The sequence below is a fragment of the Gavialis gangeticus genome, unplaced genomic scaffold (assembly GCF_001723915.1).
Source record: "Gavialis gangeticus isolate Ggan-Ray unplaced genomic scaffold, GavGan_comp1, whole genome shotgun sequence".
NCBI lineage: Eukaryota > Metazoa > Chordata > Crocodylia > Gavialidae > Gavialis > Gavialis gangeticus.
The window spans coordinates 63,839,578-63,845,577 of NW_017728993.1; the positions used below are offsets into that span (position 1 = coordinate 63,839,578).

A 6,000-nucleotide genomic window follows, 5' to 3' on the forward strand; every position below is an offset into this window, starting at 1 on the left:
CTCTTACCAGTTAAATTACTGAACACTTTAAACAAGATAGGTAGCCCAATGTTAATTATAAAATCCCAAAAAATATATATATTTACTATGAATCTTAAACATTATTTCATTTAATGCATCTTAACGTGCATGTGTGTTTAGGGTTGACATTGGCTACTATCTAAAGATGCAGAGAACTCAGAACAGTATATTTGTGTAGTACACTGAATTACCTACTGCAATACTGAGAAAGTTACTCTCACAGTATAAGCCTGGAGTGAATCTGAAATCTGTCATTTTTAAATGTTAGACTTATTGAACATGAAACAATTCTTTGATATGTTTTATGAAAATTAGGGATTTTTAAACAGTAGATTTTAATGGAATAAATTAAAACAGGTTGCTAAAATGCTTTTAAAATTTTAACACTATTTTAGGCAGTTTTAAAATGCAGATTTTTTCATCAGAATAATTTTTAGTAAGTTTGTGACAATATAATAGAACACAGCAGTGCTAAAGTCTCTGAACATATCAATTACTTTTCAGACAGTTGATTCATTAAAACCCAATTCACTACTAATATATATTCACTCTTTTATCCTGATTATGAGCACATTAACTATAACTGAGATCTACAATTCCTTAACATGAAATAAGTAAACAGTATGGTGATTAAAAGACAGCATTTTACATGTGCACTACTTATATTAATGCAAACATTCAGTATATTTAGGTCTGAAAGTACCAAACACCCTAAATCCAAGTGAAGGGCCAACTAAATATAAATATCAAGTTCAGTATCAGAGGGTGCATACAGTACATTTTAGAAACTGCAATCATTCTAATTCTCATAGTTCTGTGACAAACCACAGACCAAATTTGGCAACAGTTGCTCCCAGGTCAAACACCTTGTATTTCAAGTTTTGCTTGGAACAAGTTTTCAAGGAGGAATGTCTGACCTGCAAAGATTAGAACTCTATTCTGAACAGAAGTAGCACAAATGCAACACTATAAACGTGCTGGCATTATTTTGGCAGTGATATTTCCAAATTACTCCACTGCAGTATTGAAAAAAAATTAAATTTGGTATTTTAGTGTAATTTAAAAGGCATACCAATCATTCATTCACTGCTGTAAATTTCTGCAACACATTGTTTTAGGACCAGATACAGCCTTTAGCCTTGGCTCTGAATAATGTCCAACTGCATCAAAAGAGAAGTTACTGGAAGAAATTTGGGTCTCCTCTCCTGGACCACTTCCCTGCAGGGGAAGGGGATTGAACAAACAGGTGTGCCTGCATAGGAGTGGAGGTTGGGAAAGGAAAACCAGATAAGCAAAATCTACTCCTCTCTCCTCACCCCACAACCAGAATCCAAACTACCAAACCAGAAGTGAAGTATAGTGGCATCAAACTAAAAGTGAAGCACACATTATCAATATTTTAAAATAATTAAAATTAGAAAATTCATTAGGCAATTTTTACTGAACTATGTAACCACAATTAAACCTAACAGATGAAGCATAAAAAAGTGCATTTTCAAAATTACCCCATAACTGTTTTGAAATATGTGGTTTCTAATCTTCCAAATGCTGGCACTTATTAGAGATAAACCCACCTCACTCCTTGCATCTGATCTAAAAATATTCAAAACTTAGGACTTTCTACTGTGCACAAGAGGTGTCCTGTTCATGTCATAAGCACCATTACTGTCCCTTAATTTTGTACACTATGAAAGGAGTCTAGGAGAATACTAACTAATAGACTCACTGGCCAGCATGTAACACAAAGCGCAAACGATGTCAACACACTGGCCCATATTCAATGCATGTAGAATTATTCTGTTGCATAAATTATAGTAAAAGTGATTAAGCAACCAGACTGAACTGATTACAAACACATCTTCTCCCCCAGGCAAGAGTCAACATACAAATATAGAAAAGTATGAATTTTCAGGGGAGGTGGGAGGGAGGATGGGGGAGAGATGGAGCAGATTTTACTTCCCATAGAAGCCAAGATGAAAGCTGCCAGTAACTTCTTGACCTCAGATGCTCAAAGGGCCCAACTTGCTTTATGGTTTTCTAAACTGCTCAAGGGGAACCACTTCAAGTTATAACAGACCATCTGCAGTAACTTATGCTCTGTTCTTATACATGTTTGGAGGCAAGCTTGTCTCCTTTTTTGTTCCTTTCCCCCCACACGTCCCTTTAAATAGTGTTATACTGCAAGAAGTATAGTGCCATCAATGAGCCTTTATTATAGTGACAGATCTTCTTAAACCCAATGAGTAAATCAAACATTCCTCTTTCAAGCAGAATTTAAATAATCAGTATGTAGTGAAACAGCTCAAAACAATACAAATAAATGCTTAGACCAATAAGTCTGGGACTGTTCTGAAAAGTACTGGGACTAGTTGAAGCTGCATGTTTATTGGAGACAAAAATCCACAAGAGAAGTAGAAGCAAGTATGACCCAAACTGAAACCAGAAACAGCTTAATGGGCACAAAATTGTCAGAGTGGCAGACTTGGAAACTGCAAGCAAGAAAACTATCTGCTGTGTCTCTTTACTTTGTTCAACAAGGTCTTCATACATACCGTATAAACAAACAGGAGTGTACCTAAGAAACATCTGACTTCCACTATTAATCTCTCCACCTAAAACAAACGGTCCTACAAGGACTAACCAGGTGGGCCAAATAGGCAGCAATATTCATTTTTTCCTAAAACACTTAATTTTAATAGCTTACTTGCTTTCTATTAAATTTTAGCTTTTCCTTTTCTAAATATTTTCTTCCTTAATTCAGGTTTCCCTTCAATTGGCTTCCTTATAGGCCTGTGCAAGTCGGCAGCAATCCGATCCAGTTTCAAATCCAGCAGCTTCGGATGGCAGTGATCCAATCTGGACCTCCGGACTCGGTTTCCACCTCAATCTGGCCGAAGCAGCTCTGAAGCTTTGGCCAGATTGTTTTTTGTCCGATTTGGATGAAACATGCAGGGATGGTAGCCTCTGCTGAGAGCATGAAACCTGCCAAGTTTCAAGAAGATCAGTGCAGGGGTTTGGGGGGGAACTGTACCCCAAATTCTTAAAAGCCAAACTCATGTCACGGCTGTGTGTCACACCACAGGGGGGTAAAAACTGCAGGGGTGGTGGTCCCTGGTGAGGCCACGAAGCCTGCCAGGTTTCAAGAAGATCAGTGCAGGGCTTTTGGGGGAACTGTGCCCCAAATTCTTGAAAGCAAAACTCCTGTCACGTCTATGTGTTACACCACAGGGGGTCAAAACTGCAGGGCTGGTAGCTCTTACTGAGGCCACAAAGCCTGCCAAGTTTCAAGAAGATGGGTGCAGGGGTTTAGGGGGAAATGCACCTCAAGCTGCGGACAAGCAGAACTCATGACATGGGTGACCCTGTGTGTGTTAAGCCGCAGCACCGATCTCCTCCACAGCTGCAGGGATGATGGCCCCTGTTGAGGCCATGACGCCTGCCAGCTGTGGAGGAGATCGGTGCGGGGGGGTTGTGGGGCCCTGCACCTCTAGCTGTTGACAGGCAAAACTCATGCCATGGGTGCTTGTGGGACTGACTGTGTCTGTCTTGGGGCAGTTAACTGTCTTCTCTCCTCTCCTTGGCCTGATTTTGTAGGTGCTAATTGATGGCAATTAACTGGCTACATTAGCTAGGTCCTGTGTATTGAGCTGGTCCCTGAGTGAATCATGATTGATTGGTAACTGGTAACACAGTAGCTTAACAGCCAGGCCTGCAGTAGTGTCTCCCAGCCCCAGCACAGACACAGTCAGTCCCACAAGCTCCCATGGCACGAGTTTTGTCCGTCAGCAGCTAGGGGTGCAGGGCCTCAGAACCTCCCTGCACCAATCTCCTCGACAGCTGGCAGGCTTTGTGGCCGCAGCAGGGGCCACCATCTCTGCAGCTGTCACCCCACTGCGCCTTAACACATGCAGTGTCACCCATGGCACGAGTGTTGCTTGTCCACAGCTTGAGGGGCAGTTCCCCACAAACCCCTGTACCGATCTCCTTGAAACTTGGCAGGCGTTGTGGCCTCAGTAAGAGCTACCAGACCTGCAGCTTTGACCCCCCTGTGTTGTCACACATAGACGTGACAGGAGTTTTGCTTTCAAGAATTTAGGGTGCAGTTCCCCCCAAACTCCTGCACTGATCTTCATGAAACTTGGCAGGCTTCACGCTCTCTGCAGAGTCTGCCACCCCTGAAACGTTCATCCAAATCAGACAGAAAACAACAAAGTTATAGATATTTTATTGTTTCCCCAATATACCCTATGGCCGGATCTCCAAGGCAGCTCCAAAGCGCTTCAGAAGCTCCGAACCGCTTCAGGAAGCCGAACGAGGCAGCACTTCGACCCAGATGTGCTGCTTCGGACCTCAAAGTGTCCAAAGCTTCTCCGGATCTGAAGCTCTGTCCGAAGCCTTGCACAGCCCTACTTCCTTAGTGCCCCATTATCCCAGATGTCTATTTCCTCTCTAGCTTTAAACATACTGATCTTAATAGAATTCAAAGCCAGAAGGACCACCAAACCATTCAGGTGAACTTCCCATATATCAGTGGCCAAGACTGTGCAACTTTGGAGTGTCCAGCAAGCATGATGTGCAGGCAGAATACCCCCTGGTTTCCCCCAGTGCCCTGGGGGCAGGCATGCAGGCATGATGTGCAGGCAGGTGCCACCCACTACCCTATGCTATTGCCCCACATACTGTGCCACAACACGCCTCCCAACACTGTGCCAGTGGCTTGAATGCTGAACCTTATGGTCCCCCCACCACCATGCCATACCCCTGTGCCACATTGCGTGGAGTCTCCAGGTCACCCCAAACCATGGGTTCCCACAGACCAAGCTGCCTTGCATAGGGGCAGGCAGCAGAAGCAAGAAAATAAGCCTGTTGATTCTGGTGACAGCAGGCTTGTTTTCTTGCTTCTGCTGCCTGCCCCTATGCAAGGCAACAGAAATGTAGGGAACAGTGCCCAAATCAGGAGGCCTGAGGGCCACAAGTTAACCCTTCAGGGGCCAGATGTGGCCTGTGGGATACCACTTGGACAGCCTTGTCATAAGGCCATTCCATTTAATCCAGAAGCCATTTATCAAGTCCAATGACTTTTTAATCTTACCTTTCTTTTCTTTACCCTAACCTCAGATTTCTCCCTCCCTTCCATCACTTCTTTCCCCCAATCCCTTAACATCCTTTTTCCTTCTGCTCTTCTCGACTCTGTTCCTTCTTTTGATATTTACTCTGCCATTTTTCCTGTTCTTGGTTCCAAAAGTAACTTTACAGCTGTCCTTAGATCTTTACATTTTTTTTATGTATACCTTCCCTTTTACAGTGTCAGACTTAACTCCCTGTGCTTTCCTGTCTTCAGTGTGTATCCAAGTCACCTCACCTATCACCTCATTCTCTTCTCTATGCCAAGCATCTCTCACCCACCTCACTGTCCCATATTCTCTCCACCTGCTGACTCTGCAAAGACTTTTTTTTTTTTTTTTGAAAAACTGCTTGTTACTATCAGGCATAGGTGACACACAAGTGCTGACAGTGGGGGGTGTGGGGGACACACAACTCTCTACTGCCACTGCCCTCACTGCTGCCGGGTATTGGGTTCAGCTATGCTGCAGCCCCATGCCCCACTGTTGGCGCAGAAATTGCACTGCCACCACCACCCCCACTACTGCCAGGCCCTGGTTCCAGCCAGGCTGCAGCCCCATGTCCTGCACCCTGTTATCAATGCAGAAATTGGAGGGGGGGGAACATGCCCTCCCAACACAGTGCCCATGCTGTCAGGGAGTCTTCGGATTTGCAGGAAGTTATGTAACACTGCCTACCCCAGAGAAGGGATCTTTTAACAAATCACCTGGATAAACAGAACTTATCAACAGCAATCCTCAAACTCCTGAAAATTTGAGACCTGATAAAAAACCAAATGAAAAAATCTGATCAGCTAAGAAGCCTGATTTGAAGTCTTCTCAGGCAGGACATGATTTCTACTTCATGTTTTACACA

General features: G+C 43.6%; 1 protein-coding gene across 3 annotated transcripts in view; it reads right to left on the reverse strand.

The window, feature by feature from the left end:
- The window catches only part of RABGAP1L (RAB GTPase activating protein 1 like), a 559,138-nt gene that overhangs the window by 357,870 nt on the left and 195,268 nt on the right, over nt 1-6,000 (reverse strand). The window lies entirely within an intron of this gene.